This window comes from Anabrus simplex, chromosome 4 (assembly GCF_040414725.1).
Source record: "Anabrus simplex isolate iqAnaSimp1 chromosome 4, ASM4041472v1, whole genome shotgun sequence".
Classification (NCBI taxonomy): Eukaryota; Metazoa; Arthropoda; class Insecta; order Orthoptera; family Tettigoniidae; genus Anabrus; species Anabrus simplex.
The window spans coordinates 122,722,536-122,733,537 of record NC_090268.1 but is presented as its reverse complement, the minus strand read 5'-3'; the positions used below and the strand labels follow the sequence as shown (position 1 = coordinate 122,733,537).

The window sequence follows — 11,002 nt, the reverse complement described above, 5'->3', positions numbered from 1 at the left end:
AATGAGTATAGAGGTGGACTCGATTCCCAACTCAGCCATCCTGGAAGTGGTTTTTCGAGCTCGATAGCTGCAGTTGCTTAAGTGCGGCCAGTATCCAGTATTCGGGAGATAGTGGGTTCGAGCCCCACTGTCGGCAGCCGTGAAGATAGTTTTCCGTGGTTTCCCATTTTCACACCAGGCAAATGCTGGTTGTACCACGGCCGCTTCCGTCCTATTTCTAGCCCTTTCCTGTCCCATCGTCGTATTGGTCGGTGCGACGCAAAGCAAAAAGAAAAAAGACCAAGACAACTTCCTTCCCTCTTCCTTGTCTATTCTTTCCAATCTTCCCATCCTCACACGAGATCCCTGTTCTGCAGAGCAGCTGAAGCCGCCTGAGCGAGGTACTGGTCCTCCTCCTCAGTTTTCACCTCCACGACTCAAGTCACACGCTCCAGGACACTGCCCTTCAGGCGGTAGAGGTGGAATCCCTCGCTGAGTCCGAGGAAAAACCAACCCTGGAAGGTAAATAGATTAAGAAGAAGAAGACTAATTCTTGTTAACGGAGTCCACTCAGCCTCGGGAGGTCAACTGAGTAGAGAGGTGTTCGATTCCCACCTCAGCCATTCCCGAAGTGGTTTTCCGTGGTTTCCCACTTTTCCTCCAAGCAAATGCCAAGATGGTACGTAACTTAAGGACTTCCTCTTCCGTGTCTATCCCTTCCAAACTTCCCATTCTCACACGAGATTCCTGTTCAGCATAGCAGGTGAAGCCGCCTGAGCGAGGAACTGGTCCTCCTCCTTAGTTTTCATCTCCCCGACTCAAGTCGCACGCTCCAGGACATTGCCCTTCAGGCGGTAGATTGGGATCCCTCGCTGAGTGGTGGTGGTGGTGGTGATTAGTGTTTTAAAAGGAAGTACAACTAGGCAACCATCCTCTATATAACACTAATCAGAGAGAAAAATTGGAAGGGGTCCAACAATTCGAAAAATGAAGATATCGGCGAAAGGAAGAAAGGGCCACGAAGGGCGTGAAAATGAAAGACTCCCTAGCCTTCGCAAACCTAATAGCGTCGGGGTCGGAAAAGGACAAGAGTTGACCAAGGGAGGTCGGATAGGATAGATGAAAGCGAGGAGCCTGGCACAAGTAAGTGGAATCAATGTCAGGACTCAGCTAAGGGCCCCGTGGTCGCCAACCCACGCTCCAAAGTTCAGAGCCCCTGAGGCCCCTTTTAGTCGCATCTTACGACATTCAGGGAATACCGTGGGTGTTATTCTACCACCGCCACCCACAGGGGGATCCCTCGCTGAGTCCGAGGGAGAAACCAACCGTGGAGGGTAAAGAAAGAATATTAATGGGAAGACACTGGGAAGGATGACCAGCATCTCGCTCAGGTGGCCTCACCAGCTATGCTGAACAGGGGCCTACGTTGGGAAGATTGGAAAATGAAGATTGGAAAGGATAGCAAGGAAGAGGGAAGGAAGCGGCCGTGGCCTTAAGTTAGGTATCATCCCGGCATTTGCATGGAGGAGAAGTGGGAAACCACGGAAAACCTCTTCGAGGATGCCTCAGGTGGGAATCGAACACACCTCTACACAGTTGACCTCCCGAGGCATGTTCATCATCATCATCTGTTTACCCTCCAGGTTCGGCTTTTTCCCTCGGACTCAGCGAGGGATCCCACCTCTACCGCCTCAAGGGCAGTGTCCTGGAGCTTCAGACTCTTGGTCGGGGGATACAGCTGGGGAGTATGACCAGTACCTCGCCCAGGCGTGTAGGGGGATGGGAAGATTGGAAGGGATAGGCAAGGATGAGGGAAGGAAGCGGCCGTGGCCTTAAGTTAGGTACCATCCCGGCATTCGCCTGGAGGTGAAGTGGGAAACCACGGAAAACCACTTCGAGGATGGCTGAGGTGGGAATCGAACCCACCTCTACTCAGTTGACCTCCCGAGGCTGAGTGGACCCCGTTCCAGCCCTCGTACCACTTTTCAAATTTCGTGGCAGAGCCGGGAATCGAACCCGGACCTCCGGGGGTGGCAGCTAATCACGCTAACCACTACACTACAGAGGCGGCGGCATGTTTCCTATTTAAATTTCAATTAGTATTTAGATCGAGCTGGTACTGGAAGTTCTCATTGTCCCAAGCACTAAATAGGATATTAATCGTCTTCCGCATATCAATATTACATCATTAAATCCTGGGCCGACGTACTGATCTTAAGCCGTGCTGATAACCTTAGCTAAAGTGTCAGGATGGCCGAGCGGTCTAAGGCGCTGCGTTCAGGTCGCAGTCCACTCTGTGGGCGTGGGTTCGAATCCCACTTCTGACAACAAGTTTTTATCTGCTTTTTTCCTCTATTTCTTAGTAACTAAGTCAACTCAACCTCGAGGGGTGGGGGTGGGATTTCGATTCCCACCTCAGCCATTCTCGAAGTGGTACTCTGGTTTCTCACTTCTCCTCGAAGCAAATGTCAAGAAGACACCAAACTTAAGGCCACGGCCGCCTTCCTTCTACCTTGTCTACCCCTTCCAATCTTCCCATCCTCTGAAGAGATTCCATTTCAGCATAGCAAGTGAGGACACCTGGGCGAGGTACTGTTCCTCCAGCCCAGTTTTCATCTTCTCACGCTCCAGCACATAGTCCTTCAGGCGGTAGGGGTGGAATTCCTCGTTGAATCCGAGGGAAAGCTAACCATGGAGTGTAAACGTGTTAATTAATTAATTAATTAATAATTAATTAATGTCCGCCTCTGTGGTGTAGTGGTTAGTGTGATTAGCCGCTACCCCCGGAGGCCCAAGCTCGATTCCCGGCTCTGCCACGAAATGTGCACAGTGGTATGAGGGCTGGAACGGGGTTCACTCAGCCTCGGGAGGTCAACTGAGTAGAGGTGTGTTCGATTCCCAACTCAGCCATCCTGGAAGTGGTTTTTGTGATTTCCCACTTCTCCTCCGGGCAAATGCCGGGATGGTACCTGACTTAAGGCTACGGCCGCTTCCTTCCCTCTTCCATGTCTGTCCTTTCCAAACATTCCATACCCTCGCAAGGCCCCTGTTTAGCATAGCAGGTGAGGCCGCCTGGTCGATGTACTGGTCACCTCCCCAGTAGTATCCCCGCCCCAAAGTCTGAAGAAATAAATAAATAATAATAATAATAATCCAGCATATTACTTACTTACTTAATCAGTTTACCCTCCAGGGTTGGTTTGTCCCTCGGACTCAGCGAGTGATTCCACCCCTACCGCCTCAAGGGCAGTGTCCTGGGGAGAGACATTGGGCCGGGGGATACAACTGGGGAGAATGCCCAGTAGTCCCCCAACCGGCCTCATATGCTATGCTATGCCTTGTGAGGGGATGGGAATTTGAAAGGGATAGACAAGGAAGAGGGAAGGAAGCGCCCGTGGCCTGGAGGAGAAGTGGGAAACCACGTGAAACCTCTTTCAAGACGGCCGAGATTGGAATTGAACCCATCTCTACTCATTTGACCTCCCGAGGGTGAGTGGACCACGTTCCAGCCCTCGTACCACTTTTCAAATTTCGTGGCAGAGCCGGGAATTGAACCCAGGCTCCGGGGGTGGCAGCTAATCACACTAACCACTTCACCACAAAGGCGGACATGGAGCATGTTTCCAATTTAAATTACTGATAGTATCTGGATTGAGCGAGTGCTGCAAGCTCTCTTTGTCGCAAGCACTAAATAAGATATGAATAGTCTGCCGCGTTAACAATCATCCCCCTATAGGTGGAGGCGGTGCAATAACATTCACGGTATCCCCTGCCTGTCGTAGGAGTCAACTAAAAGGGGCCCTAAAGGCTCTTAACTTGGGAGCATGGGTTGGCAACCACTGGGCCCTCAGCCGAGTCCTAGCATTGCTTCCAATTACTTGTGCCTCACTTTCATCTACCCTATGCGACCTCCCTTGGTCAACTCTTGTTCTTTTCCGACCCCGACTGTATTAGAGCAGTCGAGGTCTAGGGTGTCTTTTCATTTTATCGCCCTTCGTGGCCCTTGTCTTCCTTTTTTCCTCTCCCATTACTGATATATAGAGGATGGTTATCTAGTTGAATTTTCTCTTAAAACCTCCATCATTCTTTCTTTCTTAATCTGCTTACCCTCCAGGGTTGGTTTTTCCCTCGGACGCAGCGAGGGATCCCATCTCTACCGCCTCAAGGACAGTGTCCTGCAGCGTGAGACATTGGGTCGGGGGATACAACTGGGGAGAATGACCAGTACCTCGCCCAGGCGGCCTCAACTGCTAGGGGCCTTAGTGGGGGATGGGAAGATTGGAAGGGATGGACAAGGAAGAGGGAAAGGAAGCGCCCGTGGCCGTAAGTTAGGTACCATCCCGGCATTTGCCTGGAGGAGAAGTGGGAAACCACGGAAAACCGCTTCCAGGATGGCTGGGGTGGGAATCGAACCCACCTCTACTCAGTTGACCTCCTGAGGCTGAGTGGAGCCCGTTCCAGCCCTCGTACCACTTTTCAAATTTCGTGGCAGAGCCGAGAATCGAACCCGGGCCTCCGGGAGTGGCAGCTAATCACACTAACCACTAAACCCCAGAGGCGGACCCCATTATAATAATAGCCTGTATATGGTTCATTAATTACATCTATGCTTTTGCTGGCAGGATGTAGTATTTACAGTGCACTATGTCTTCTGGTATGGGCTAGAATGCATTTGTTACTTTCATTGCCCTATCTTAGTCTCATCCTTGTCTTTGACAATATGAAAGTGACCGTGGTATGAGCGATTCTAGAAACACTGTTCCTTATGCAGCCAGTCCCTGTTATGAATGGTGTTAAAATATCGCTCATAATGTCGGTTGGTGCATGCATTAAAGTGGGCATGGCAGACTGTTATGTAACGGCAACTTCTGACTCAGTGAGGAAAGCAACGGCAAACTACATCACTCCTCATTTCCCTTTTTTTTTGCTAGTTGTTTTACGTCGCACCGACACAGATAGGTGTTACGGCGACGATGGGACAGGAAAGGGCTAGGAGTGGGAAGGAAGCGTCTGTGGCCTTAGTTAAGGTACAGCCCCAGCATTTGCCTGGTGTGAAAATGGGAAACCACGGAAAACCATTTTCAGGGCTACCGACAGTGGGGTTCGAACCTACTATCTCGCGAATACTGGATACTGGCCGCACTTAAGCGACTGCAGCTATCGAGTTCGGTCCTCATTTCCCTAGTATGCCTCTTCAGTGAGCCAATGGCCGTAGCCGTGTTGAAACACCGCATCCCGTGAGATCTCCGAAGTTAAGCAACATTGGGCGTGGTCAGGAGTTGGATGGGTTGCCACGCGCTGTTGGTGGGGGGTAAGGGAATGGAGGAGCGGAAAGGAACTGGCCACCCTACCGCACGTAAACTCGGGCTCAGGAACACCTCTGCGGGGGTTCGGACCTGCCATCGGGCAGAATAACCCTTACCTTACCCCTCTACAGTGACACCTAGCTATCTATGACAGCTGTTTGGTGGAGTTGTAGAGGATCAAAGCAGCCTTTGGGCTGAATACACTACATACAATTACAACCCTTACCCAGTCAAAGACTGGAAAACAGATTATAGGTTTCCATTTTCAATAAATCCTGGGCCGATGTAAGCATCTTAATCCCTACTGATAGAATGGCTCGTTGTGTCAGGATGGCCGAGCGGTCTAAGGCGCTGCGTTCAGGTCGCAGTCCACTCTGTGGGCGTGGGTTCGAATCCCACTTCTGACAAGACATTTTATCTGCCTTATTTCTACAGAGCATTACCCGAAGTAAGTAGCAGTAACGGTTAGATATTAGTGTGATTCTAGAAACACCCCCGGGGGCCCGGGTTCGATTCCCCGTCCTGCCATGAAATTTGAAAAGTGGTATGAGAGCTGGAATGAGGTCCACTCGGCCTCGGGAGGTCAAATGAGTAGAGGTGGACTCGATTCCCACCTCAGCCATCCTGGAAGTGTTTTTCCGAGCTCGATAGCTGCAGTCGCTTAAGTGCAACCGGTATCCAGTATTCGGGAGATAGTGGGTTCGAGCTCCACTCACGGCAGCCGTGAAAATGGTTTTCCGTGGTTTCCCATTTTCATACCAGGCAAATGCTGGCTGTACCACGGCCGCTTCCGTCCCATTTCTATCCCTCTCCTGTCCCATCGTCGTATTGGTCGGAGCGACGCAAAGCAAAAAGAAAAAAGACCAAGACAACTTCCTTCCCTTTTCCTTATCTATTCTTTCCAATCTTTCCATCCTCACACGATACCCCTGTTCTGCAGAGCAGGTTAAGCCGCCTGAGAGAGGTACTGGTCCTCTTCTCAGTTTTCACCTCCACGACTCAAGTCTCACGCTCCAGGACACTGCCCTTCAGGCGGTAGAGGTGGAATCCCTCGCTGAGTCCGAGGAAAAACCAACCCTGGAAGGTAAATAGATTAAGAAAAAGAAGACTAATTCTTGTTAACGGAGTCCACTCAGCCTCAGGAGGTCAAATGCGTAGAGAGGGGTTCGATTCCCACCTCAGCCATTCTCGAAGTGGTTTTCTCTGGTTTCCCACTTTTCCTCCAAGCAAATGCCAAGATGGTACGTAACTTAAGGACTTCCTCTTCCGTGTCTATCCCTTCCAAACTTCCCATTCTCACACGAGATTCCTGTTCAGCATAGCAGGTGAAGCCGCCTGAGCGAGGAACTGGTCCTCCTCCTTAGTTTTCTTCTCCCCGACTCAAGTCGCACACTCCAGGACATTGCCCTTCGGGCGGTAGAGGGGGATCCCTCGCTGAGTCCGAGGGAGAAACCAACCATGGAGTGTAAACGGATTAAGAAAAAAAGAAAGAAAGAAAGAAGGAAAGAAAGAAAGAAAGAAAGAAAGAAAAAAAGAAAGAAAGAAAGTATAGGAGAAATGCTCCATTAATATGTGAGGGATCCCACCTCTACCGCTTCAAGGGCAGCGTCCTGGAGAGAGACATTGGGTCTGGGGATACAACTGGGGCGAATGCCAAGTACGTCGCCCAGGCGGCCTCACCTGCTATGCTCTGCCTTGTGAGGGGATGGGAAAATTGAAAGGGATAGAAAAGGAAGAGGGAAGGAGGCGCCCGTGGCCTGGAAGAGAAGTGGGAAACCACGGAATACCACTTTCAAGACGGCCGAGATTTTAATTGAACCCATCTCTACTCATTTGACCTCCCGAAGGTGAGTGGACCCCGTTCCAGCCCTCGCACCATTTTTCAAATTTCGTGGCAGAGCCGGGAATCGATCCAAGGCCTCCGGGGGTGGCAGCTAATCACACTAACCACTTCACCAAAGAGGCGGACATGGAGCATGTTTCCAATTTAAATTACTAATAGTATCTGGATTGAGCGAGTGCTGCAAGCTCTCTTTGTCGCAAGCACTAAATAAGATATGAATAGTCTGCCGCGTTAACAATCATCCCCCTGTAAGTGGAGGCGGTACAATAACACTCACGGTATCCCCTGCCTGTCATAGGAGTCAACTAAAAGGGGCCCTAAAGGCTCTTAACTTGGAAGCATGGGTTGGCAACCATTGGGCCCTCAGCCGAGTCCTGGCATTGCTTCCACTTACTTGTGCCTCACTTTCATCTATCCTATCCGACCTCCCTTGGTCAACTCTTGTTATTTTCCGACCCCGACTGTATTAGAGCAGTCGAGGTCTAGCGAGTCTTTCATTTTATCGCCCTTCGTGGCCCTTGTCTTCTTTTGGCCGATACCTTCATTTTTCAAAGTATCGGGACCCTTCCGTTTTTCCTCTCCGATTACTGATATATAGAGGATGGTTACCTAGTGGAACTTTCTCTTAAAACCACCATCATTCTTTCTTTCTTTATCTGCTTACCCTCCAGGGTTGGTTTTTCCCTCGGACGCAGAGAGGGTTCCCACCTCTACCGCCTCAAGGGCAGTGTCCTGGAGCGTGAGACATTGGGTCTTTGGATACAACTGGGGAGAATGACCAGTACCTCGCCCAGGCGGCCTCAACTGCTAGGGGCCTTAGTGGGGGATGGGAAGATTGGAAGGGCTAGACAAGGAAGAGGGAAGGAAGCGCCCGCGGCCTTGGGTTAGGTACCATCCCGTCATTTGCCTGGAGGAGGAGTGGGAAACCAGAGAAAACCACTTCAAGGATGGCTAGGGTGGGAATCGAACCCACTTCTACTCAGTTGACCTCCCGAGGCTGAGTGAACCCCGTTCCAGCCCTCGCACCACTGTTCAATTTTCGTGGCAGAGCCGTGAATCGAACCCGGGCCTCCGGGGGTTGTAGCTAATCACACTAACCACTACACCAAAGAGGCGGACCCCATTATAGTAATAGCCTGTATATGGTGCATTAATTACATCTATGCCTTTGCTGGCAGGATGTAGTGTTTACAGTACGCTATGTCTTCTGGTATGGGCTAGAATGCATTTGTTACTTTCATTGCCCTATCTCAGTCTCATCCTTGTCTTTGACAATATGAAAGTGACCGAGGTATGCGCGATTCTAGAAACACCGTTCCTTACGCAGCCAGTCTCTGTTATGAATGGTGTGAAATTATCGCTCATAGTGTCGGTTTGTGCGTGCATTTCAGTGGGCATGGCAGACTGTTATGTAATGGCAACTTCTGACTCAATGAGGAAAGCAACGAGAAACTACATCACTCCTCATTTCCCTTGTATGCCTCTTCAGTAACACCTAGGCTATCTATGACAGCTGTTTGGTGGAGTTGTAGAGGATCAAACCAGCCTTTGGGCTGAATACCCTACATACAATTACATCCCTGACCCAGTCAAAGACTGGAAAACAGATTGTAGATTTCCATTTTCAATAAATCCTAGGCCTATGTAAGCATCTTAAGCCCTACTGATAGAATGGCTCGTTGTGTCAGGATGGCCGAGCGGTCTAAAGGCGCTGCGTTCAGGTCGCAGTGCACTCTGTGGGCGTGGGTTCGAATCCCACTTCTAACAAGACATTTTATCTGCCTGATTTCTACAGAGCATTGCCCGAAGTAAGTAGTAGTAACAGTTAGATATTAGTGTGATTCTAGAAACAGTCCCGGAGGCCCGGGTTCGATTCCCGTCCCTGTCACGAAATTTGAAAAGTGGTATGAGAGCTGGAATGGGGTCCACTCGGCCTCGGGAGGTCAAATGAGTAGAGGTGGACTCGATTCCCACCTCAGCCATCCTGGAAGTGGTTTTCCGAGCTCGATAGCTGCAGTCGCTTAAGTGCGGCCAGTATCCAGTATTCGGGAGATACTGGGTTTGAGCCCCACTCTCGGCAGCCGTGAAGGTAGTTTTCCGTCCTTTCCCATTTTCACACCAGGCAAATGCTGGCTGTACCATGGCCGCTTCCTTCCCATTTCTAGCCCTTTCCTGTTCCATCATCGTATTGGTCGGTGCGACGAAAAGCAAAAGCAAAAGCAAAAAAAAAAAAAAAAGACCAAGACAATTTCCTTCCCTCTTCCTTGTCTATTCCTTGCAATCTTCCCATCCTCAAACGATACCCCTTGTTCTGCAGAGCAGGTGAAGCCGCCTGAGCGAGGTACTGGTCCTCCTCCTCAGTTTTCACCTCCACGACTCAAGTCACACGCTCTAGGAGACTGCCCTTCAGGCGGTAGAGGTGGAATCCCTCGCTGAGTCCGAGGAAAAAGCAACCCTGGAAGGTAAATACATTAAGAGGAAGAAGAAGACTAATTCTTGTTAACGGAGTCCACTCTGCCTCGGGAGGTCAAATGAGTAGAGAGGGGTTCGATTCCCACCTCAGCCATTCTCGAAGTGGTTTTCTCTGGTTTCCCACTTTTCCTCCAAGCAAATGCCAAGATGGTACGTAACTTTATGACTTCCTCTTCCTTGTCTATCCCTTCCAAACTTACTATTCTCACACGAGATCTCTGTTCAGCATAGCAGGTGAAGCCGCCTGAGCGTGGAACTGGTCCTCCTCCTTAGTTTTCATCTCTGCGACTCAAAGTCTCACGCTCCAGGACACTGCCCTTGAGGCTGTAGAGGTGGGAGTCCGAGGGAAAAACCGACCCTGGAGGGTAAACAGATTACTTTACGATTTAGATCGAGCTGGTACTGGAAGTTCTCTTTGTCACAAGCACTACATAGGATATTAATCGTCTGCCGCATATCAATAGTACATTATTAAATCCTGGGCCGACACTAGCCACCGTGTCAGGATGGCCGAGAGGTCTAAGGCGCTGCGTTCAGGTCGCAGTCCACTCTGTGGGCGTGGGTTCGAATCCCACTTCTGACAAAAGTTTTTATCTGCTTTATTTCTCCATTTCTTAGTAAGTGAGTCAACTCAACCTCGGGAGGTCAAATGAATAGGGAGGGGTTCGATTCCCACCTCAGCCATTCTCGATGGTTCTCTGGTTTCTCACTTCTCCTCCAAGCAAATGTCATGACGACACCAAACTTAAGGCCACGGCCGCCTTCCTTCTACCTTGTCTATCCCTTTCAAACTTCCCATCCTCACATGAGATCCCTTTTCAGCATAGCAGGTGAAGCCGCCTGAGCGAGGAACAGGTCATCCTCTGTAGTTTTCATCTCCCCGACTCAAAGTCTCACGCTCCAGGACATTGCCCTTCGGGCGGTAGAGGGAGATCCCTCGCTGAGTCCGAGAGAGAAACCAACCGTGGAGGGTAAACGGATTAAGAAAGGAAGAAAGAAGGAAAGAAAGAATTATAATGGAGCATTTTTCCTATACTTCTTTCTTTCTTTCTTTCTTTCTTTCTTTCTTTCTGTCTTTCTTTCTTTCTTTCTTTCTTTATCTGTTTACCCTCCACGGTTGGCTTTTCCCTCGGACTCAGCGAGGGATTCCACCTGTACCGCCTCAAAGGCAGTGTCCTGGAGCGTGAGACATTGGGTCGTGGGATACAACTGGGGAGGATTACCAGTATCTCGCCCAGGTGGCCTCAGCTGCTTTGCTTGACAGGGGCCTAGGTTGGGGTTGGGAAGATTGGAAGGGATAGTAAGGAAGAGGAAATTAAGCGGCCGTGGCCTTACGTTAGGTACCATCCCGGCATTTGCTTGGAGGAGAAGTGATTAACCACAGAAAACCACTTCGAGGATG

General features: G+C 50.2%; 4 non-coding genes across 4 annotated transcripts; all 4 read left to right on the top strand.

Moving 5' to 3' along the window:
* Positions 1-2,223: 2,223 nt before the first annotated feature.
* TRNAL-CAG (transfer RNA leucine (anticodon CAG)) lies at positions 2,224-2,306 on the top strand. The gene has a single exon. It is a non-coding gene; the product is annotated as a tRNA-Leu (tRNA).
* Positions 2,307-5,609: 3,303 nt separating this feature from the next.
* TRNAL-CAG (transfer RNA leucine (anticodon CAG)) lies at positions 5,610-5,692 on the top strand. Its single transcript has one exon. It is a non-coding gene; the product is annotated as a tRNA-Leu (tRNA).
* Positions 5,693-8,811: 3,119 nt separating this feature from the next.
* On the top strand, positions 8,812-8,895 carry TRNAL-CAG (transfer RNA leucine (anticodon CAG)). Its single transcript has one exon. It is a non-coding gene; the product is annotated as a tRNA-Leu (tRNA).
* Positions 8,896-10,100: 1,205 nt separating this feature from the next.
* TRNAL-CAG (transfer RNA leucine (anticodon CAG)) lies at positions 10,101-10,183 on the top strand. Its single transcript has one exon. It is a non-coding gene; the product is annotated as a tRNA-Leu (tRNA).
* Positions 10,184-11,002: the final 819 nt, after the last annotated feature.